The 25,926-nt window shown below is 40.3% G+C and overlaps 1 pseudogene; it reads right to left on the bottom strand.

Moving 5' to 3' along the window:
* Positions 1-22,840: 22,840 nt before the first annotated feature.
* On the bottom strand, positions 22,841-25,685 carry LOC150084798 (neutral alpha-glucosidase AB pseudogene; annotated as a pseudogene).
* Positions 25,686-25,926: the final 241 nt, after the last annotated feature.

The raw sequence follows: 25,926 nt of genomic DNA, 5'->3' as shown, positions 1-25,926 counted from the left end.
TCCCACTTTAACCAACGGGATTTTTTGTAGTTTTTAAATGCAATCCGAAATATGTTGTATTGGGACAAGTAAGTCCCAATGTTGTCCCAACACTGGGCTGGTGTTTTGAGACAAATAGGTTCTATCTGAGAGCTTCCATTAGCGCAACAAACGTTTTCAATTGAGCATCTTTCCAAGTTTTAATGACCTTCTAAAATGCCTCAATCCCACATGTCCCGATGAAGTTAAAAAAAAAAAAACACTTAATTCGAGCTACATCATAAAAGATCACGAGGGCAAAAAAAGCTGCGTAACCGATGTAGTGTGTGGGAGTTCATTCGATCAATGTTATTTAAAACGTGGCGAATAAAAAAAAAAAAAAATAGAAAGAAGAGCGCGTTATAAGACTTTTCCGTGCAGCCAGGACCGCATTAATATGGCTCTTGCGGGCATTAGCTTATCAGCCCCTCTAACAAAGGTGATTAAGGCCGTAATTCAAAGCGCCTTGTCGGAAAACGTCCCGAAATATTAGCGTTCTTATCTCGTTCAAAATCCGGCACTCGTTCTTTCATTTAATACTCGAGGATTTATGTAATCAATAGGCGGCTCCTCGCGCGAAATCCAAGACGTTTGCGTACCTGGTTGCCGATGCGACTGGTGTTTTTGAACAAACGAGTCCGCTCTGCCCTCGATGGAGAGCCTTCTTTTTAAGGGACTCCATCCTTAATTATTCCTTCCTCACTCGAACTTTCTGCTGGCAAAGATCTTTTGTGCGGTTTGCAAAGCCATCGTTCGAGTAGAGTCTTTTCCAAAGACGCATTATCGACTCACGTAACAGTTTCTGTCCACTGAAAGGTTGTGTAGCGTTGATGTTCTTGGCTGATACGAGGATCTCTTGGAATAAGCGAAAGGTTAAGTTTCATTATTGCGCCGAGGAAAATTCGGTTGTTGGATGACACAAAAGGGCTGATTGTTGATTCCACAAAAATGGAACCAACGCCAACAATCAACCCTTTTATGCTCACTTTTGACGAAGTATGGTTTTGGTGCCATTATTTTTTGTCCTATCACTTTCCTCTTTTTTGTAAGTTCATTATTTTTTTGTCATTTTATTCTTTTCGTCATTTTTGTGCCCCTTTCCTTTTTTTTTTGCCATTTTACCACTTATTTTTGTCCCTTTGTCCTTTTCTTTTCATTTTATCTCCTGTTTCTTTTTTTGTCATTTTATCCTTTTCGCCACTTTGAGTTCGTTATTTTCTTTTCTGTAATTTAATATCAATTTTATTTTTGTCCTTTTTTGTTATTTTATCACTTTTTTTTCTCTCTTTTTGCCACTGTCTCCTTTTATTTTTGTCCCATTTTTCTCATATTACTATTAGTTTTTGCCATATCATTTTTGTCATTTTGTCTCCTTTTATTTTTGTTCTATCCTTTTCCTTCATTCTTTTTTGTCACTGTCTCTCTCTCCTCATCATTTTGTCTCCTTTTATTTTCGTCCATTTTACAACATGCATTTTTTTTTATCATTTTTCTCCCTTTTGTCATTTTGCCACTTTTATTTTTGGCCCTTTTTGTCCTATCCTTTTCGCCATTTCATGTCCATTATTTTCTTTTATTTTGTAATTTTTATCATTCAGTATGACTTTTTCCTTTTGTCATTCTGTCCCTTTTCTTCTTTTTTGTCCTTTTCCTTTCTTGCTCAAAGGCACTTCCCAGGTGTGCCTCGCTGAAAGTGCATCAAAGATCCGTGGCCGTCCTCATTAAAGTACAAATTACGATAATTCTTTTCACACCCGAACGAATGACCCCGTGCTGCTTAAATTAAGATCACTCCCCCCCCCCTCCTTTTTACGAACCACATTACGTCTTCGACCATATGTTGACATACATCAAGAGCGGCAAAAAGGTCTCTCAGTCACTAGCAGGCCGAGCGGGTTCATCTTCGCTTTGCCACTCTGCCAGGGCGTCTAATTCGTTTTAGCCATTTACCGAAAATCCATTAAATATTCCCCCCTCCACCCCCACCCCTTTTTTCTGTCTCTGTTCGCAAGATTTTGGCCGGGATGTCGTTTTATAGTAACATAATTAGCCTTGGTTCGGTGTGCGCCGTCCCTGCGGAGATTACGTGCTATCGAAATAGGCTATTGTCTTTATCAGCTGTGGAAATGAGAGTCGGTGGAACCACAAATCTTGCGTCTTTTGTCTCCTTATCTTGTCAGCCCCGTACAAGAAACGTAATTAAATATTACTACAAAGTACAAAGCCGTAGATAAGACCCGACTCTCTTTTCTACCGGTGATCCGACCCCTAAGTGGCGCGCGCTAGTTGTACAACTGCCATAAATTAAGAGAACTCATAAGAGAGCGTACATTAAAAGCTCTCTGCAAAAATTGTAATTGAGTTTAATAGAATAGCAATCTGCACTCGTAACGACCCTCGTTACGAACGAGGACCCAGGTAAGACACGCGCAAGCACCCTTGCGTTCAACGAGCACTCGCTCGGGCGAATTAAGTATTTCGCCGTTGGACGGGTCGAAATAGAGAGGTTGAAACTAGACTTGGCACGCACCATAACGGATTTTCTGTTTTAATAAAGAAGAGGAAGGTGGTTTGTGGCTTCGCAATTGGGGCAACCATTTCGAGATTCCGATTGCGAAGAAGGCACAAAGACGCCCCACAGAATGTTAAGATCATTCATTAAAAATAAAACGACGCGTATGGACGTTTCGGATAGCCGATCTACTGTCCTTCTTCAGCATTTTAAAACAGTCACAAAGAAGGTTAAAAAAAACTGCAGACTGAAACAGATTAATGAACGAATATCAGTAGCGAAATTATCTTCTGCATTCTCGGACCGGACTACGCCTTTGTCACATGACCTTTTGAACTTAAGAGAAACTGACAATTTCTTTGTTACAATATTTCACCACAAATAAACAGCACTCTTCTGTTCTATTCGTTAGACGAAATTACTCGAGGTTTGATCTTCCCATCATGCACCGCAATGTGTGATTCACTCTGCGAACTGTAAATCACCACATTGGCGTTCGTTCTTTCAACGCGCACTCACTCCTTCCGCCGCACCATTAACGGTATCGCACCATCCAATAGACAGCAGTCCCCGGGAGGCATATTCCACTGATTTTGCCCCCATCATGCGCGCTGTTAAATCCCAACTCATTTGTACCCCCAGCCCGGATTGCGGTGCATTCGAGATCAGAAATGTCGTAATAGTTGGAAACGGCAGGCAAAGAAGCGGCAGTCATTTCTGTCGTCATCGTCTGCTTGATAGCCCGTGGAGTGTAATCGTAATTACAGCTTGGCATGAGTGTGCACAGATCATTCATGAAAGATCTCTCATTTTTTTCATTATTATTATTTGTGGGGGAAGAGGAAATGCGATTATGAGGCTGAGGAAAAACTGCTAATGTTGGCAAGAATGGATTCCCAGACAATCACTTTCATTACGACTACTCGTCATTGATGGCGCTAAGCATGATGGGAACACTAACAGAGGCTTGCCCTAGGAGATACTGAACGAACCAAAATCCCCTTGTCAAACGCGGTAGACAATGATTAGTAACCCTCGCTGTGTTATTCATCTTCAATGAGATGGTAAGGTGTTTTAATGACAGTAATTTCCGCCAGAGGGCGTTTCACTTAATGTACATTGCTGAGCCAAAATTTTGGCCCACCTACTGCATGACATGACTTTTGGGCGAAAGCTAATACTATATTATTATAAAATTTTAGTGTCTATTATTAACTCAGAAGGCAAATCTTTGATTTGTCAGAGATCTTTACCCAATGTTGATGCAATACAGCATAAGATGATGCAATGTTTACTGTAAATCACGTAATCTAATATTGTTATGAAATTAATAAATAAAAATATGTTTGAACAAATAGGTTCGTTTCTATTATAGATCAGGAAGCAGGATAAATCGTTCTATCCGATGTTGACGCAATAGTGACATCGATGACGCAATTCCTACCGGAAATCACGTGACCCATGAAAAGTACCAATTTTATAATATTGTTATTAAATTAGTAATATTCATTTTAGTGTCTGTTATTAACTCAGAAGATAAATCTCAGAGATCTGTACCCAGTGCTGATGCAATAAGGCACAGGATGATGCAATGCTTATTGAAAATCACGTGGAATTAATAAATACAAATATGATGTTTGAACGAGTTGGTTAGATTCTATTATAGATCAGGAAGCAGGATAAATCGTTCTTTTTGATGCTGACGTAATAGTAACATCGGATGATGCAATTCCTGCCGGAAATCACGTGACCCGTGAGGGATAATATTGTTACAATATTCATTTTACCGTCTGTTATTAACTTAGAAGATAAATCTTTGATCTGTACCCAATTTTGATACAATAGAGCGCAAGATGATGCAATGTTTACTGGAAATCACGTGATCTATAAAAATATGAGATTTGAACTAATAGGTTAGAAGATTCTATTGTAGATCAAAAGGCAGGATAAATCGTTCTATCCGATGCTGACGCAATAGTGACATGAGATGACGAAGTGACCCATGAAACCTAATACTGTTATAAAATTGGTAATATTCATTTTAGTATCTGTTATTAACCCAGAAGATCTGTACCCGATGTTGATGCAATGCTTCCTGGAAATCATATGAAATTAATAAGTAAAGATGTTTGAACAAGTTGTTAGACTCTGTTATATAGATCAGGAAGGAGGATAAATCGTTCTATCCGATGCTGACGCAATAATGACATGAGATGATGTAATTTCTACCGGAAATCACGTGCCCGAAGGAAGCTAATATTGTCGTAAAAATATGATGTTTGAACAAGTAGGTTAGTGTCTGTTATGGACCAGGAAGCAAGATAAATCTCGGTATCCGATGTTTACGCAATAGCGACATAAGATGATGCAATGCTACTGATAATAGAGCGACTGTATAATTTGACCTCATTTTCTGCATTGACTTACTTACAGGGATGCACGTCCGAAGTGTGGAGCCAATATCACTCCAACAAGATTAATGAACTAAAGATCGTGTATTTTCAACTCCTATCTCTACTGTCGGACCCTTATCGCTTACCCCTTATTATCCCAAAAGTTTTTAAAAACAAGCAGTTATTTGGAGTGTGAATGTTAATCGTAAATTGAGATAAATAATGGTGTCTATCTCGTTCGTTCTTTTCTATTGTTTTGACAATTGCTTTTGGATAGCCAACCTTCCGGTTGGCTAACAAATGAATTAATCTCTCTCTCTCTCTCTCTCTCTCTCTCTCTCTCTCTCTCTCTCTCTCTCTCTCTCTCGAACAAGCAATGTTTAACCCCTCGGTTTTATCGCGTTCAAACTGGAGTGGCAACTTTACCAATGTCTTCTTCCTTCCAGTTAAAAATCAACAACTGCAAAGAAGCTAATGGTTATATCTCTTTCGTTCAATTATCAGCCCATCTAGCGTTGATGGAAATTAATTGTCATTTCAGCGAGAATATTAATGAATAATTTGACAGGGAAATAAATTACAGTCGAATTCCCCTTTTAAAGATCTTATCGGCTGATACACGGAAGAGCGTTGTTGAAAAATTATCTGATTGCAACGCGAATTGCTTCAAAGATGAATTCTGATCGCCCTTAATAACATAAGCCCTTCGATTATTTAAAGAGATCCCTCCTTTTCCTTCACATCCCTTTCTTAACCCACAATCACCTTTCCCCCCACCCCTCCACCTCAGCGCGATTTCTGGATAGATTAATAATCTACCGATAAGAAAGCTGTCCAGTAAGAACCATGGTCTTGTTTTTGTATTGGTCCACGTGCCCATTAACGACTCAATATCTAGTAAGACCTTGTAAAAGTATCAATGTGGGATTTTTCCATCCTGTTCTCAACTTCATTTATCATCAATCAAATGAAAGAGTCATATCTGGTGGGAAAAAAGTTGGCTTCTGGCAACTTTGGTTCCTTTAAGAAAGATTACAGACTCAAACCTGTTTGGTTTTGTGTCATTTTCGTGCGCATGTCCTTTGCAAAGTGCGTATTTGATTGTTACGATTTTTTTTTTTTTTTTAAATTTTTTGCCCCTCTGGCCGAGGTTCCAAACTATTTATAGAAAGCCGTACCAGTGTTGAATAGGAAAATCAATCAGATGAGGAAGTTTTTATATGAATAGTCTCGCAACGTAGTTAAAGATTTGTTACTGTGTAATAAATAAATGATACTTAAGTCTTTGATTGTCAAAATTTGAATCATCATCATCATTTAATAAGGAAATAATGGCGGTTCATCTCTATTCGAACACTAACAATAAAATAAACTATATTAGAGCATTATTATTGAACAAAAGTACAGTTTTTCTATTTAATTTACATTTTTTTTTTCATATATTCTTTCATACATGTCTTTATGCAAATTGTAATCGATAATCCTATAAAATTTTCATAAATCGCAAAAGGGTTTGCGTGTTTATTTATAATTCGCATTTATCGAGCCTCTTACTGTTCTATTGGCCAATAGAACGAACGCTAAAATTCTTGGTTCCATTTAATAGTCTTTATTTAGAAAGAACATAAAATGGAATTTTTTTTTTTTTTTTTTTTTTCCACTATTGTGTCAAAGACGAATTGTTGAATTATTTTGCACCGTTAGAAAATATTCTCCCTTCACACCTCATGAATTTCAAAAGAACGAAATTATTTGCGGTTCTTAAATTTTTTCCAAAGCAGTGTACATGTTCATTAATATTGAAAGTTAGTGCAAAAATTCTGAAAAAACATTTTGAAACTGTTGGTAACAGACGACAAATCCTAACTGCAGTTTGTTGTCTGCTAACAACGCGTGACGTCACGGAATTAAATTTCTACCTCCCTCTGATGATGACATTTTCAGGTAAGTGAACGTTGATTGCCCGTATGTAGTAGATTAATTGCGAAACTTATTAAAACCTCTGGCTTCAGGTTTTGAACCTTTAGAAAATATCTTCCATTCACAACATCTCATGAATTTCAAAAGAACAAAACGAGATTTTATATTTGCGGTTCTTAATTTTTTGCCAACGTAGTGTACGTTTTGATTAATATTGAACGTTATCGCAAAAATTCTGAAAACACGTTTTGATACTATTAGTGGCAGACGACAAGCCCCATCCGGATTTTGTCGTCTGCTACCAACGTGTGACGTCACAGAATTAAAATTCTACTTCCCTCTGATGATGACACTTCCAGTAGGTGTACGTATGTCATAGATTAATCGCGAAACTTATTAAAACCTCTGGTTTCAGGCGTTGTATAGGGTGGCTTTATACGAAATGAAAACAGGGATATGTTTATATGCAAATGTTTAGGAGTTGCCGGTGGCATTAGAGGCTTGCAGGGAAGATAAGACGCGTACCAGCACCAAGCACGTTCGTCACAAGACGCTGAGTACGTTGATCATAGGACAGATTTGTCTTCAAGTTCCTGACAGAAGCAGTACCAACTGTAAGTGTCTTTGGGGATTCGCATGCATGACGCTGGAAACATTATTTCTAATTAGAATCGTACATTCAGAGTGCGCCTACGAAACAGCTGTAGGAGCTTTTCGTGCTGCCTGCATGGAAACATGAGTAACGATGCTTTACTGCGTGCCGTCATAGGGCAGCACTTTAGGGTAATATTTTTGATCTCCGACCCTACTCCAACGCATTGGATAACATAAAGCACGCGGAACATAAGAAGTACTTAATTGAAATTAGAATCCGAACACTGTGTGCGCACGCGTGAAACAGTAAAATCTTTTGGAGTGTAGGAGGTAGACCTACTTGGAACTGTACGGTAATGTGATGGAAAAGCGCTTGCCATACGGCAATGTATCGCGTAATTTGAAGGCTGGAATCCTAGCTTGTTATGGTCGGATGGAATTTTTTATGATGACGTTTAATCCTAATGAAAACACGTACACTGCTTTGCAAAAAATTAGGAACGGCTAATGGAAAAATAATTTCTATTTTATGTTCTTTCGAAATTATAAAGAAATATTTTCCAACAGTTCAAAATAGTTTAAAAACTTCTTTTTTTTTTTTTTAAAGATCTACACTGCCGTCGAAAATGTTTAGGAGCCACTCTCGATGTATGCGCACGCGTGAAACAGTAAAATCTTTTAGACTTGGAACTATACGGTCTGGTGACGGAAAGCGCTTGCCATACGGCAATGTATCGCACAATGACGTTTAATCCTAATGGAAAACTGATTTTTTTTTTTTTTTTTTTGACATGTACACTGCTGTCGAAAATGTTCAGGAGCCACTGTCGCAAAGAAAATCTCTCTCTTTCACGTTCCCTCGAAATTTATTAGACGTAACAGAAATGAATTTCGCAAAATAATTTAAAAACCGGCCACGATCTGTATCTGTAGAGCCACTTATCTGTGACATTAATTCCGGTTAATCAGCGTTATTACCATAGTTGAATGATAGCATTATTAATTGGAAATTCACTCGGAGTAATTTTATAAATGAAAGCTAATAGACGCAGCGTCTAGGGTATGGCGATAATTAAAAACGGGACTAATTCTGACCATATTTCAATCTTTTCATTAATACCGGTCATGTTCGCTGCCTCTTCAAACAAACCTTCTTCCTCCATGCGATATCCTGGCTGTGCAAAATTAATTGCTCTCCACAAGCAAACGGGCAAAAGCTGTCTATCCACTTGTATAATGATGGGTGTAACTCCATCGAGGGATGTTTCTCTATCGTTTCTTTCCCCTCCCTACCCTCTCGCTGCTTCCTGAAACACTGCAGCTGATGTATGACCCGCGTACAATCGAAAGATGTAATGAATGCTTAAGGAAGATGATCCAGTATGCGGAAGAGAGAGAGAGAAAGAGGGAGAACCGATATAATCTCGATCCAGATTAACACGGCGAGATATCTCTCTCTGGCACCGGGATGGAGATTAATTTTCGCTTAATTAAGACGTAATTGTGATAACCTAGCTGAGGCTTTGGGGCTTGTATGTTGATGGGGGGGGGAAGCCGTGTTGTGGTTTAAAAACAGCAAAAGAAACCTGAAATACCAGTTGAAAAAACGCGTGAACAACAAAAGCGCGGCTAATGGAAATTAAATTTCAGTTTCAAACGTGTTCCGCTAGAGTACGTGGATTGTTAGATAGTTTATTAGTCGATAATAACTGATTAACTTTTTTTTGTTATTGTTTTTTGTTCTGGAGATTTATGATTTAAATAAATAAATTGTCTGTTTATACTCCCGAATAACTGTACGGTCACAGGAGTTTACAAGAGAGAGGATCCGAGAAACAGCACCGTATTTAGCAGTCACGGGATTCAACCCCGGTCACTTAAAGCGCTTGCATTTATGCACCCTGGCCACTAGACTACGGCGGCCAATTCTGAAGTCAATTTTCTGAATTCGAGAGAAATTTGTGCGCTTCGATGACCGCCTACGACGACTGGCGTGCTTCCTAGCTGATTTAGAATAAATATCGAATTTTGTCAGATATTTGAAATTTTATACTCTGCAGATGTTTGCTGACAAACTAAACAAAAAATAGAAGAAACGAACGTGGATTATTCGAACGATGAGGAACCAGTTTTTGATTTCTTAGCTATTAAAATGGTGTTCGGATATTTGAGACACGTACTCCCCGCCCCCTGCCGAAGCCCTCATGAAATATTGAATTGGCCAATTATCTATTTATGTTCTATCAATTTCCTCTTCCCGATGCGTGTTGGTTGGCCCTGATTACTATCAACGTGGGGTGGTTCTTCCTCAATGATAAAAATAAAAGACGCAACACCGTACATAGAAATAAACCCCGGTCTTACAGAGGACACCACGCACCTTGCTGCGCGAGGACATCGCAAACACTACATTAATTTCCTTTTTTTGACGTGATTAGGAAATCCAATCGACCCTTTTTTCCATTTCAAGTTCCAGAACTCAAAAATAGCTTCACGTGTCTGATTAATGGGGGGGAGAAGAGATGAAAAAACCGGAAGTGACGTATATTTGATATCACGAGTTGGGCTTAAAATGTGAATTTTCGCCAGTTGTGTGATGACGTCACACCCCCCCCCCCCCCCCTTACTTTTCGTTACTCTGTTTTTCCGTTTTCTAAAGGGGGCATCTCTTCGAATGAAAATTTTCATAATTGTCACCAAAGAGTATAAACGCATTAAGTCCGAGATCCTTTTATCTTCGGCAGTAGCGTCTAACGGCCAATGGCGGTGGAGAAGGTACGACTTAACACCTCGCGGTGTAATTTGGTGCGGCCCTGTGATTACATTACAGCCAGGTCTCTCGGCTTTACTACTGCCCGTAATAGCGCGTACGGGTTGTGAGCGGTAAAGTGAGCCTTGTCCATCCGGCATTACTTCCAAACTATGCCAATAACCGGAGGACCGAGCAACGTAGCGAGATTTGTTGCCGCTCGTATTTTCGGGCAGTTAACGAAAGCGAACTTGGCAGCTTTTGTATCCAGGTGTGCATTTATTCCGGCTATTTGCGAACAGAACGGCGAAAGGATTTAATAGCTTCGCCGCCATTCAAGCCACCTCTCTCAGCGCGAAAATGGCTTTAAAAGAACCGATAGTTGCGACTCGCAAGTAGTTCGAAAGTCGCTTTTAAAAAAAATTACGTGACGTAATATATAAACGATGAAATAGAAAATTCTTAAAGCCGTTTAAATATTTTTTAAGCAACACTCATCAAATAGTAGATGCAAATTAGAATGGACTACTCGTCTGCTTTGAACTGAAAATTACTAGAAATTTATAGACTCATGCTGGTTTCATATCACGTGCAGTCATTGTTTGAAATTGACACCCGCGCGTGATGTTATGTCTGATAACGCGCGTATTCATTGTTTGCAGCGCGGATTTTTTTTTTTTCTGAAACTGACGCCTTGCGCGTGATGTTAAGTTTTGTTAAACGCGTGCATTCATTGTTTGCGATTTGGATTTCTCTGAAACTGACACGCGCGTGACGTTGTATTTGATATCGCGTGTGTTTGTTATTTAATCCTGTGGATTTCAACAATTGCGAAATTTACATCTTCACGTGAACTCATCATTTTATTTACGACGTAATAAATAGTTTTTTTTTTTTTGTTTTGTTATTATTACGTTTATAATAAGCAATTATAGGGATAGATTATTAAAAAAAATTCATTTACAGCAATAAACGAATAGAGACATTTTTAAAAGAATGAAATATTTATTCCTGTCACGATGTTCATCTGGAACATGTTTCCTTTCTTTTTAACTCCGGATTTCCTGAGGGGGTTTAAAAAAAAAAAAAAAAACCCTTACTCTGCAGATAACAATTTATTCCCTCCTCATGAGAACTGCATCGGTTTCGATAAACGGCTCCGAGAAGTAGGCAGGAAATTAAGGCAAAGTTAAACTCACCGAAGCAAACCATCGTAGTTGAAGAACTTTTTACAACACCCCTGTCAACAACTGGGGGTTAGTCGGTGCGCACAACACTCTGATGCCTTTGGCTCCCATAAAACGCACATGTTGGCGGCCATCAGACCCAAGTAAGCTACCATAAACCGAGGAAGTACGGGCATTGGTTATCAGTAGTCAAACACTGCCATGCAACTGTTCGGCGATACGACCACCCTCTTGCCTACCCCCGCCGCCTCCACACGAGCACTAAGATGGGATTCTTTCAGTTCACCGCATCTCCCATCAGCTAGAAACTGGTTTAATAGAAGGGAGTTGCTTTAAAGAAGAAGACGAGAGAAAAATTGCATCCGCCGTTATCGTGATAAGGCATTTTCCCCGATAACTCGATCGTACCCCCCTTAACTCCCCCCCCGCGCCAACCTACCTCTGCTCTCCACCGCCTCCTCTGTGGCCCTGTTGTCGTACTATGAGGGCGATTGGTTAGATAAGTCGTTCATTTACCTAGCCAGTCGCAGGCTATACCAACTGCACGCGGACACCCACTATCCTGGGGCACTATCACATCGATGTTACGCCCATGCTCTCTCTCTCTCTTTCTTTCTTTTTTTGTGTCTTTGTGTACGATTCTTCGCCCCGTACGCGGCGATAAAGCGAAAGGGGTTTCCGAGCCATGAATAAACGTTGAATTCATTGCTGAGGAGATACGACAGGCGGCGCGTTCAACGTGACCCAGCTAATCTCTTGTTGTTTAGAGGAAATCTGGCGTTATTGTACCCCGAGTGAATAATTGTATCGAAGAGTGGCGGAATCGGGACGTATTCGAGTGTGAAATTTAAATGGAATTGACGTTGCACGGACACACTTCGGGGTTCTGCGTTCACTAAGTTCTTGGCTTACTACTTCGAGATGAATAAGTTTATTACGCGGAATGCGTACACAACCCCTCGATTGGATGTTTCTCTTCGATTAGGTGGAGGAGGAAGAAAAAAATATGGTGGGAGCCTGATTAAACTTGTTCAGTAAATATTTTTCGGCCGAGTTAACTGGTGAAAGTATTTCGATCAAAGGCCACCCCTTAAGTTAGGAGCCCCCTTTGGGAGTGTGTGTGTTGGGGGAGGGGGTTATTTCGATTTGTTTAGACCAAAATGGATAGATTTTTACGCTTAGAATTACGATAAATATTTAAATTTTGAAAGATGAAAACAGATTTTTTTTTTTCTCTCTTTCTCTTTCTCTCTCTCTCTCATGCACACGCACCAAGAAATTAACGTGAGCTAATACAATATGAGGGAACATTGAAAACACGTGCTATCATTCCGGGAAGCCATTCTCTTCTAGATCTGTCACCAACAGCACCTTCCGTAGAAGTAATGGATACAGTTTTGGTGGCTGCTTGTCTGCTGATTTACTACCTTACGGTATTCGTGCGCTCACGCCACCCCTCTTGAAACACAATTCGTGCAGGGGGGGGGGGAGAATAACCGGTTTGAGCTTGTACCATGTCACTTGGCATCTTGACTGGCTGCTATCGGCTATCTGTGCGTTTTATCTGCACTCTCATTGAGTAGTGTGTGTGTGTGTGTGTGTGTGGACCACACCTAGGTCGCTTACGGAGGTGTGTAAACACCCCTGCGCTATATGCGTTATACGGCACCAGCTTGGCAAGCGTACATTAATGTCATAGGGGCGGCTTAGAGCCGATGAAATATGAAATTTGCTAATCATTCTTGGCTATAAGCAACCCTCACTACTACATAATTCTCACGCACGTAGATCGGTTGGAGGAGAGTCCATGCACGCGCGCGCGCGCAGCGTACACTCTCCTACGCGTTAGCCTTCATAAATGAAGGTTAGGGTAAGTGAAAGAGGTAGTTATAATTCCATTGTAGTTCCTAAAAGGTGGCGTAACCAGTCTTGTACGCACGTACGATCAAGGTCTAAACTCTCTTGACTGGCAAGAACATCACAGCCGTGACAATCAATGGCGTAAAATCACATAAACAATCAGCCGGCTACAAAAAAAAAAAAAAAACAAAAACAAACTGAACATTGTTGACATCAACAATGAAGAATCCAGTTCACTTTGATGAGACGCGTGACGTTGCAAACATATATGATACGCGTAACAATTAACGTCAAAATGTAATATACATTGTGACGTCACAATGTAATATGCATTATGACGTTTTAATGTACCAAAAGACAATGAACAGCTGTTGTTTATCGAACGTGAATTAAAGTTGTCGATTAAATTTCTTGCATTCGTTTTGTTGGCTTTTACAATCGTTCTTTCACGGCTATTTAATCATAGATTTTTTTTTATTATTATTATTATTTTTTTTTTTTCTGGTTGTGTGCGCCACCCTTTCATCACGTTACAAGAGACAGATGTAATTCATAAAGACGAATAAGTAGACTCATCCAAAGCAACCGGGCATGCTGTTATTTAGTAAGTACCTGGTCGGTCGAGTGTGGTTTGTTAAATTACATCCTTCGTACTTTCTCTTGAAGTAGTTCTGAGGCCGACAGCCCGGGTTTTATACAAAGAATGTTGTGTTCATCAAGAAAAACTGGTGAAAGGAATTAAAAGCGTTCGTTTAATTGCTTTCACGAGTGAAAATAGATGGAGGATGGGGGGGGGGGAGACCCAACACGGGAAGTGACTACGCAAGCAGAATTTTTAATTTCTCTTTTGAAAACCCTTTTCGAACAATGCTGGAAGGGATGTTACGGTCCGCTGCATTGGGTAACCTTAATATCGGCTTTGCTGTTTGCAGGGGGCAGTGGATGGGGAGAGGGGCAGGCTACACGTGCGTGTGTACGAATGTAGGCGAGAGGAATAATGATCACATCACGGCCAACTATTTTTTTTTTCTCCTTATTTATCTTATTTAGATAAACCGAGCGAAGTTTCTGTTGTGTTTGAGTGTCCAATGTCATAATAAAAGGAATAAGAAAGAAGGCTATTACTTTATTTCTGTCATCCTCATATATATTTATATATTTTTTTGTTGTTGTTGTCTTTATGAGGCAAGAAAACGCGAATAAAATCGGCGTGTTTGCAGATTTGTTTTTCTATTCAGTTGATAAGAACACGTCATCCGAATCTGTTGTCAAGGTAACAGATCAAAATCTGTTGCCTTGACAACAATTTCTCTAGTAATCCTAAAACACTCGCGATATTTGTTTCACTTATATTTCAACAACCCTCTTTCTCACAGAACAGCATAAAAATTACTAATCTGATAACGACGCAAGGCATGATGGGATAACATTATTCGAATTCGTCAATCTACTGTAATTTTCCACCTTGGATGATGATGATAGGATGTATTCTAACCGAAGGCTTGATGGCTCATATAGGTTATCTGCAACGGTTTCCATTACCTTCTGCGCATGCATCTGTAGTTGCACATGTCCAGGATATGGATATTGGAAAGATAACTCCCTATAAAAGAAACACAAGTTCTGTACTCTTCGAAAACAGTCCGAAGGAATTAATAAACCCAGGGCCGGACCTAGATCTCCGGAGACCGGGACGCAGGAATTAATACTGGGAATACCCTATTCAAATAAAATTTCTATTTATACTCCGGGACAGCCACAGGGTCGGAATAGTTCACGAGGTAGAGAGAATGCAAGAAACAGCACCGTATTTAGTAGTCACGCGGGCTCGAACCACGGTCGCTCAAAGCATAAGTACACTCGTGGAGACCGGGTACGCTGCACCCGTTACAGTTCCCCAAGGATCGGCCCTGAAGACACTATGCAGGTTATCTACATGACCTACAGGCATTAAAAATAAGCCCGCACGTCTTTGATTAAACGGACATATCTTAGAAAGGAAAAGTCGCCCTTTAAATGAGCGTGGAATTGGAGACAAAAATCACTTTAATAAAAAAGTAAAAATGCCCTTCTAGGGTTTGCAATCTTACCGTGGTTTTTGATCTACCGGACTCCATCTAAGAAGGACTGTCCTCTCACCAAATAAACACACCTCTCGAAGAAAGCTTGTAAAAAATAAATAAATAAAAAATCACTGGCAGACTTCGCTTCTGCACCGAAGAAAGAGAAGGGAGTTGGGGGGGGGGGGGGAAGAAGGGAAAAAGAGAGAGAGAGAGAGAGCCCGGAACTCTATAATGGCACCCAACGTCTATTCGTGGTCTGATTCCTTAATCCACTTTCTGCGTTTGCCATGCAAATGACCGCGTGCATCGGAAAGGCACCACCGTGTAAAGATATGCTAACTGAAGGGGTATTCGAAGCGGTCCATGTTCGCGGCATTACTTCGCTGTCTTCAACCACTGAACGCAAACTTCTCCTGACGCACGAGGACCAGGGGCCCGAGGTTTCTGTGTCTCCGCGCAAAATGCATGAATCCGAAATCAGCGTTTGCATTTGGCGCGTGCAAGTTCTTCTGTGTGTGTGTGTGTGTGTGTGTGTGTGTGTATCGCGAGCAGAGTTTGCTTGGCGTGGGTTCAGGTGGGGGGAAGGGAAAGAAACATTCTCTGATGCAACTCACGTTCCGAATTATCCCGCTCGGATCTCGACCTCTGCCGTGTTTACGGCTCCGTAAGCCTTTTCGCCAGCGTTGGTTGCTAGGGCGAATAACCTCTTTGCGAAAGGTTCGCGGCCTATACACCCTCTTCCCCCCCATCACCTTCGGTTCCCCCTCTTTCCTTCCTTCCTTCCCCTCCCAAACTCGTCAATACGGAGTCCACGTGCGAGGATTGACCCTTCCGTTGTTATTGGCGATGATGGAAAGTCAGCACAAGGTCCCCTGCCATCTCCAGGTATTGTGCATCTTTCTTTCGGAAATTTAAGGGCTTCAGACCATGAGGGGAGTGTAGAATGCGCCTGCGGAAAGAGGAAAAAAAAAATACAGGAAATGAAATGTAGTGATGTAGTAGCAAAGTCGTTTTTTTTTTTTCCTTTTGTGTGTCTTCTTCTTCTCGCTCCTCGTTCGTTCTTTCTGTAACCACAAGTCCGAAATGAGATCAACGAAAGAGAAAGAACGCGAAAACATGTGTATTTTGCAACCTTCATGTTATTAGATGCCATTACTAGAGCTTCCTTCATCAGGGCGCCACGAGGAAACTCAGTGAAACGTTTGAAATATCTCATTTCCTCCAGGAAATCTCGTTCGATCCTGATGGAAGCAGAAGTACTGGCGACACCGGGGAATTCGATAATAGAAGACCGAGAGAGAGAGAAAGAGAGAGAGAGAGAGAGAGAGAGAGAGAGGGAGGGAGGGAGGGAGGCGTCAGGTAGCTAAGGACGGGTACACTATCCAAAATTCCTATTATTTGCCTTCACTTTTTTCTTCGTTTCTTTCTGCTCTTAGCGGAAACAGAAATATATTTAAAAAGGGTAAATTTATTTCCAAAAATAAGTTGTTATGGCAACTATGTAGATTGTCATTAGTCTCTGGAAATAATATTTTGTGCTTTCTATTTTAGTTTATGCAGAATAACGGGTGAAACTGGAATAAACTTCGAGTGAGGTATGATTGTTGGTTCCATTGGACAGAGTCGAGACGAATGCGAATATATTTTCATCCACTTATATTGATTTTACACGCTTGATTTTTTTATTACAATATTTTAAATTTTATTTAAAAATTATTTTGAAATAAATTTAATTTAGTCTAGGAGATAACAAAAATAAAGATTTAATTTTTTAAATTGTATATATTTGCTTGTAATACGAATAGGTGTAGTCGGATGGTGTGGATATATAGTAGGTTAATCTAAACAAATTGTAATTTTATCATAAAAAGATGGTCACGTGTTTGGGTGTTGTGTAGCCGTACGTATTATACACTGATTGACAAACGTAATGCTGAAAGAGTGAATTGAATGCCTCCAGGGGGCACAGAGATGCAAGTTGATATTTAGGTCAGTTCGTTCGAAATGCATGTCACACAACAACTCAATTACGGACGCCCCGCTGAATTCTTGCGACCACCCACCGTCACTGAAATTCATTATTCCCGATATCAAAACTCCACGGGAAAGAAAGAACCTAAAAAAACACATCGTTGACCTTTAGCTTAACTCCGCGGCGTAAATCTTTATCGTACACATATTTTGCACTTTCATTTTATCCCTTCCGTTTAAATCCCATCATATCGTAGTGCATTATGGGAATTTTTATACTGAAATCGGAAATTAAATACGAAACTTCGTCAGGTATTTACAACCTTGTTTCCCCAAATTTACACGGACATGTCTAAGAAGAGAGCCCACAGAAGACGTGGCTTTATCTGTTCGGACAGCCTTTTCTCTCCTGTGTATTTGAAAGTGCGCCTATAAACAGCCTTGCTTCTAAACTACGCATATACACTATCCTCCAACAAGTATCGGGACACCTGGGAAGTAATGGGTTTAAGCATAAGCCTTGGCCAAGCTGCACTTAGGGTATTTTGAAGCCCAGCGAATACCTGGAAGGAGAGGTAATGATCACCCTTGTTATGATGAAAAGGCAGTTGATTATTGCCGGGGTCGTTAGCGAGCACAGAGACGCAACAACCCATTTTTGTCGGTGGCGCGTAACAACCTGACTGTTGTGTACACGAGATCGCCTGTAGCTTCGAGCGAGGGTAATGGTTAGCGTGGAAATTACACACGTCTTGCATTGCCTGGCTTCTTAAATAGAAAGAAAGCCGAAATAAGCCACAATTTCTCCGTGTTCCCCAGCTTCCTGTTTGACGGCTCCCTCCGATTATCTCATTCTTTCTATCCCTTAATGCGAATCTTATGACATTTTCCTCTTTCCTTCCTCGTTTTCGATGAATTTTTTGAAATTTTCTGCCTCTCTTTCTTCATTCTCGATGCGATGTCTTTTGTTCAAGGTTTGTTTACCTCATTAGAAACGAATTCTTCGCAAATATACAAGTGTAAAATGTAGTCGAACGCAGATCATAGGACTGGCATTTCATCCCCCTCCTTCCCTCCTATTATAACCGAGCGCTTGAAATGCGAAACTGACACTAAAAAAGCCACATTACCCATTCATATGCAAATTAATTTCGGGTACGTTGTGAGATGGATGAAAATTAAAATTGAGGGTTGGGGCGGGATTGGGGAAGGGGGTGGGAAGACGATGATTAAAGCGCTGTCTGTGTGTCGCTAATTGTCTTTTGGCTGCTGGCAAACGTGGGGGGGGGGAAGGGAACAGTAAGGGGACTTTCTGAAAGTGGCAATGGGTTGCGTGTGCGATAATTCTGATTCGCTTTAGCCTAGAGAAAATGCGTTCTGTTTGTGGAATGATTATATATTCGGGACATATAATTTGGACGATAAGGCTTGTAATTTATTATAACAGCAACATTAGAGAGTGCAGATAAAAGCAGACGATCGACCAATTAATAAAAATGTTCCGCTTTAATCTGTGACTGGAAAACTCGTCTGACTTGTGGCTTATTGCTTGGAAAGGCGAACCGTTGGTGGGGGGAAGAAGGAAAGGGGGATAGAACACAGTAGTTAGAAAGATAGAGAAGCATAGAGAGGAAGAGAATACGACGAAGAAAAGATAGAAGGGGTACAGGTTCAAGGTAGTGCTGACTACACGATTTTTTAAAGTTAGTAGTATGTTTGTGATTACGTAATTAATTTGGTGTATTTTTAATTATATTGAATCTGGACCGAAATCATGCCTCAGACCAGAGCAGCAAAGCAAATGGCTCAAGGTAGTGAGAGTGCTGTGGCTGTCCTCTGAATGACAGCCTTATGAAATGTACTGCTTGTTTGATGTTTGTGGAACTATCAGTAACAAGACATGATATTGCCAAGGGGAATGGCTAGTGTGTGCTCGATGTAAAGAGTGAGGATTTTAGGCATCAACTCAGCGTTGTTATGGGCCTTTATGAGATGAGAGCTTGAAGAATAAAGTGGATGCCTTCGAAAGATTTAAGTTGGGCCCATCAGCTACCTAAATCAATGCCAGAATTTGCACTTGCTCATCAGGAAATACAGCGACAACCCCAAGGCATTTTGCGCTGGTCACAAAAGAGCTAGTGGTTGACAGTGACTCTATTGTCAGGGAAACAGGGAATATATTGTACAAAAAGGATAGGTGAAACAGGACCAGGGTATGTCTGCCAGGGGCAAAAGTAGATGACTTTGTAGAGCAGGTATCTTTTAAGGCACAAAAGGTGATATTGTTGTACACGTTGGCACTAATGACATTCAGTGTAGGAGATCTACAGATTTACTCAACAAATACAGGGCAATGTTCATAAAAAGTCATGAGCTAGGGTTAAATTTGAAAGTGTCTGCAATTCTGCCCATATACTATAGGAGGAAGTATATGACGGGAGCCTTGTCTGTCAATTCGACTCTGGAGAGATTGTGCAAGGATCATGAGGTACTGTGGTCTGTGCTTGTTAACAGGAGAGACTGCTTCTACAGGGATGGGGTGCACTTAAATAGAAAGGAGGGGGCACACGGACTAATAGATTAACAGTAGCCACAGGCAGAGGTGAAACTGATTCTCGCAATAAGGGCCATGCAAAGGTATTGGGGGCCTGGATGAAAAAAGGGTTAAGGGACTTCCTTTATTTATATTGATACTTTGATAACTTCCTCTATTGGGGCCCTGGTGCAGCGCATGCAGTGCACCTCCATTTGCATGGCCCTGCTTCTATTGTAATGAGCAGCAGCCTTGAAAGCAAGGTGCTGAGGATGTCAAAGACTGCTGGGTGTCATCATGAACAAGTAAATACGTGGGCTCCTAGCATTGGTGTTCATACATTGCATGAACACCAATGCTAGGAGTTTAGTAAATAAATTTGAAGTTCTGGTCAGGACATCAAAGGCAGATATTGTTGGGATATCAGAGACGAGTTGTCACACAGAGATAAGCAGTGCAGAATTGGAATTTGAGGAGTACAACGTGTACAGATAGGACAGACAGGATAAGATTAATGTTATGAGTGGAGTCCCCCAAGGTTTGGCGTTGGGCCCATTATTGTTTTCCATATTTATTAATAAAGGTATATTAGTCTTAATGTCCAAGTTTGCCGATGATACAAAGGTTGGCAGGGTTGTCAATAACAGTAAATACATTATGCTACTGCAACAGGATCTGGAAAAGTTGAGCAGATGGGTTGAGAGGTGGCAACTGAAATTTAACTTTGACAAATGCAAAGTACTGCATATGGGTAGCAGTAACTCCAGATAAATGTACCAACTGGGTGGTGTTACACTCAGGGTTGTGGAGAATGAAAGAGACTTGGGGGTAATTGTGCAGTCAGATATGAAGTTCTCTGAGTAGTGCAGACAGGCAGCCAGAGCAGGTCATGGGGCTTTGTCAATGATACACAGCAATTTTGCTAGCAGGGAAAAGGAAAAGGAGGTGTTATCCCTTTGTATAAGGTAATGGTTAGGGCACATTTTAAGTACCGCGTATAAGTCTGGAGGCCTCATTTTAGGACGGATGTAGAGTTGCTTTAACGAGTACAGAGAAGGGCAACAAGATTGGTGAGGGGAACAAAAGGGTGGTCTTACCAAGAAAGGCTTAAATTCTGAAAATTGCAGCGGCTGGAGAGTAGGCACCTGCGAGGTGATCTGATTGAAGTGTCTTGAATGGGTTGAGCACGCTGAATTCTGATGGGATTCTTCCACTTGCTCAGATTACGAATCTGATGGGGGGGGGCAGTTGTAGAATAAATGTGTGGAAATTTGCCTTTAGCCAGCCTGTGGTTGATTGCTGAAACAAACTTCCATCTGTCGTTGTAGAAGTTGATAGCTTAAATAGATTCAAGAAGGAACTGGACAAACTTTTGAAGGGAATGGATGGGTAAAATTGGAAGTTTTTTTAATTTTTGCTGATGCTGTATAAGCTTGGTTTCTTGCCTCATATGCTTCTTCTAATGCTAATAATTCCAAATTTTTTTAAAAATTCATCAGGGCGGTCCCCATTTTGAAATGCTACTTCCAGTTGGCGACTTTATATTGCGAAAATAAACGGGTGTTAATAGGCTGAGAATGACGTAATCGGCCACGTCACACGAAGCTTTTTCGCGTTTTGTAAGTCTTACATAAAGTTGTCCGTACCTAATAATCATCCCCCCTTTTTTTTTTGTTAGCATTTCATTTACATAGGGGCCACTTGATGTAGAAGGTATAGGACACGGAGTTATCTGCTAAATGGAAACTTGAACCCTTTTCGTTTTTTGCTTCTCGTTTGAAACTCAAGGAGGAACATTAGAAAGCCAAAATGACAGTCATCATCATCAGTCTCTGGATAAAGTGTTTAAATCTTCCTGCAAGAACTTCGATTTCTTCAACTCGTGGCCCGGTCCTTGCGTACATAGTGGAATCGGTTTAAAGCATATACACGCGCAGGAAAGAGTAATTTAAAATTAAGCGCGTGGAACATAGTCGATGTGACGTCACACTTGTAGAAATATTTCGCCAACAGTCCACTTGACTGTCAAATGTGACCCGAATTTTAGCGTTTTAGACTCCCAGCAAGCCCTAGCTTCTCATATTTAGGGAATGTCTGCAGCAAACCTCAAGGAGTTGATGGCATATATGCAGTAATTTTGACCGAGGAGACCAGATGGTGCATTTCTACCACTGAAGTTAATTATGAAGGCATCGTTGGACTCGAGAGAGAGACCTTTGGGTTGGTGGTGTCAGTGTATCGCCAATAAATAAACGCGATTCTAAGAACGAAGTAGGTAACTATAGACCGGTTACTTTGACTTCACTGGTAGGGAAAATAATGGAGACAAAGATGCAATGCAGGATCATTTAGTTGGGTAGCAGGGTGGCTGCTGGGCAAGACGCAATGGTTTTCAGAGTAAGGGTTCAGCTTAGATGTGAACCCTTCAAGGATCGGATTACTGTTGTTTGTGATTTTCTTAAATGACAAAGGGACATATGACGTAGAGAGAGCCGTTAATGATCAGTGCCAAGCAGAAGCAGAGTTCTTCCAGGTTGAGTTGAACAGGCTTCAAGAATGGTCAGAAAAGCAACAGCTATGTTTCAATACAGCAAAATGCAAGGACTTAAACTCGGGGAATACCAATCCCAAAATAATTTGTACACATCTGATTTTTTTTTTCATTTTCTTTTCTTTGTTTATAAGATCCTTAACAGAGTCCCATCACTAATAAATCATACTATATGAATCACAATCCTTCAGGTGAAAAAAGATGGAGAAACAAAGGTGCCTGTTGTAATTTTTTTTGTCTTTAAAAAGGAGCCTGTGAACCACAAAACGAAGGCATACACAAATCAGTAACAAATGATGTGGAATGCAAAAATGTTCAGTAATGAGAGTAGAACTAATAACTGTTCAAACAAATAAGTTCTGACTTGCTTAACAGAGTAAATCAGTTCCTCTAGCATGTGTATCAAAGTGCACACTTTATATTCTTCCATGAAGTTGTGGAGTATCATTAATTTCTGGTGGTTCGGAGGCAGTTTGTGTTATAACTAAACTAATTTCGTTCTAGAGCTGCAGTAGTATTCCCCATTCTTCGCCAATATTTACTGCTGGTTTTCTTATTGAACAGGATCATGAACAGGAGATCTTTTTTACCTAAACTTCGAGCAGTAATTTGAACTGACTTCGGTGCAGATTTTAAACCAATGACAACAACTCTTTCTAACCATGCTTTGGTCTGGAACTTTCTTGGACCTTCTAATAACTTTGAAGAAAAAACATTTTTGTCATATGTAAGGCTAAGTAGAATGTAATTTCCATTTTTATACTAAAAACTGTAAAAGTCATCTATATACAATAATCCTTTGGCAGACTGACCATCTTTATTGAGGGCCACAACTAAGGTATATGGATCATCGTACGTTAATGAGGAACTCCTCCGTAGCCTTTCCTTCTTAGGTATAATTGTTCCACCACGCTGATAAACTGGAATCTTACTTAGTGATACTGGAATTGATACTTTTTGTGGTGCCTCATATTTCTGATGTGTATCAATATCATACCACACCTGTTGGTCTCCAGGAAAATATACTTCAACGCTAGTAAGACCAGACTCTAAAACAGGACGGATAAGAAGTGCTTCACCAATCATATATTCTTCATCCATATCAAAAGTGATTTTTTTCTGTAGGAAATTCCATCCACAAAGGTCTTGCTGGTGGTAATCCAGTTCTTTTACGTAGAATATCACGGATTAACATTTTGGTTTCCTCATCAAAGAGCCATGGTTCTCGGCGTTTTGTCTCATGATGAGAATGTGAGCGGAAAAAGGGTTGATAAGCACCTGCCTGATACCATCGTAGCAGCAATTCAGTAGAGGGGCTTTTAAAGAATCCTCCTATATCAGAGCCACAAAATGACATGCCAGTAACACTAAGAGTTAACATCATAGGAACACTAACACGGAGATGACCCCACTCAGCAGTATTATCTCCAGTCCAAACAGCACCAAATCTCTGTGATCCGGGAAAAAAATGCTCTACTTAGAATAAAGGGTCTTTGCTGTTCATTTGCTCTCATTAAATGTCCCTTGTAGGATGACATCACCATAAGCATTCTATAAATATTATGGACTTCCCTATGTTCCCAGCTACCGTGATGTTTAGCATCTTTTGGCATCGTGACCTCAGGTTCACTAAAAACAGATGGTTCATTCATATCATTCCAAGTGTACAAAGAAAGAGTTGAACCTTGATATTGATCAAGTGCATATTTGCTGGCCCACCAGTCTCTAACTTCAGGATTTAAAAAATCTAGATATCCAGAAGAACCAGGCCAGCACCAACCTTCATAATCACCAAAATCCTTATTTTTAACATAATAGCCTTTTCCTGTTGCTTCTTTATGTATGTGGTAATTTGAATCACGCTTAATGTGTGGATCAATTAGTGTTACCATCTTCCTTCCTTTTGCAGTAATATTGTTGATCATGTCTTTGGGAGTTGGAAATTTGTAAGGATCCCAGGTAAAATAATTTCTTTCTTCAGTATGGTCAGCATCAAGCCAAATAACATCATAAGGAATGTCATTATCATCGAAGCCAGCATGAACATTTCTCACATCATCCTGATCTTTATAATTCCAACGACACTGATGATATGCAAGAGAGAAAAGAGGAGGTAAAGGAGTGGGTCCCAGTTAAGTCAGCATATTGTTTCATAACATCTTTTGGTCCAGGCCCAATAAAAAAAAAAAGTGTCGATGATTCCACTCTCTGAGAACCAATGTGTATCTTGCTGAGGAATTGTTGTACTACCTTTCACAAAATCCACAATAGAGGATACAACACCCTGTTTAGTTGCAGATTCTACATCCACCCCCGGTTTCTGCTGCATTTAACCACAATAAACCAACAGTTCGTGTTTCACAGTGAGCCAACATTAATGGAACTGAACCATACAATGCCATGGGATTATTAAGCTCGTATTCAAAGACATCTAAATTATACAGACGATATGGATCAGTTGAGCCCTTTGTTTGTTTAAGGGAAAAACTTTCTGCATGTTCTGGAATACCATACACATGTTCAAACCCAACAAATGAGAAATCCATTCCCACTGAAGATGGTCCATAGGGTTTAGAATCTGTACGGCCTTTAAGTGATTCTTCCCAGAGGTTTTCCCGAGGATCATCTTCATGTGCAAGATGTTGTTGATTTCCATCACTTTCTTCCCGACCTGCATGCTTTGGTTTATCTTTTAGCCTATAATGCTCAAATCGCATCAATCCTGTAGCATTTGCAACTGCAACTAGTTGATCTCCAGCATAAACATCTAATCTAAATGGATTAGCATTCAGAACAGCTTTATTCTCTCCAAACCTAAGACATGCTTTGATCATCTCTTGAAATTACTTCTATACTGAGGTAGGAAAACAAGCATAACTTTGATGGCAATAGATTGACAGACTCGCATTCTTGTTCTACTTTCTTTAGGTTCAGCAACAAAGGCATCTTTTGGTTCATATCGTGGTTTCAAGGACAAGTGTTCAGTTATTCTCAGCCTTAAAATCCCACCATCTAATGATATTAGTTCTAAATTAAATGCAACACCATTTCTGACATTAATAAGCTGCCCTTGAATTTTTGTAGGATGCACTTTGATGCTTTGCATCTGCATTACACAAGGAGACTGATCAGGCTGCATATTACGATTCCTCTTGCAGAAACCGCTTTGGTCGCATGTTTTAAAGTTACTTTTGTCTACCGAACTCACAGATGACAGAAGTATTACTGCAGCAAAAATTTGGATAATACCTGACACACGTGGCCATTTTTCCGGCAAAGAATCCAGATCAACTGTAATCACGTGATTGGCGAGCCTGCCCTCCTGAGCCAACATTAATGGAACTGAACTAATTGATGCGCTTGGTTGGGCTGAATTAAAACTATTGAGGAAGAAAGGGATCCAAGAGTTAGATACGGGCAGAAAAGGTATTTCGAATTGAATACTATGTCCAAGTATGGAGACCTCATCTGAAAAAAAGACATTGAGCTTCTTGAAAGGGTCCAAAGACGGGCAACTGGCAGAAAGGGCAACCGTACGAGAAATGACTCAGATTATGTGGGAGTCTTTTTTTATT

This window comes from Mastigoproctus giganteus, chromosome 6 (assembly GCF_048544385.1).
Source record: "Mastigoproctus giganteus isolate SK-2022 chromosome 6, ASM4854438v1, whole genome shotgun sequence".
NCBI classification, from domain to species: Eukaryota; Metazoa; Arthropoda; class Arachnida; order Uropygi; family Thelyphonidae; genus Mastigoproctus; species Mastigoproctus giganteus.
This window is presented reverse-complemented; position numbering and strand designations above follow the sequence as displayed.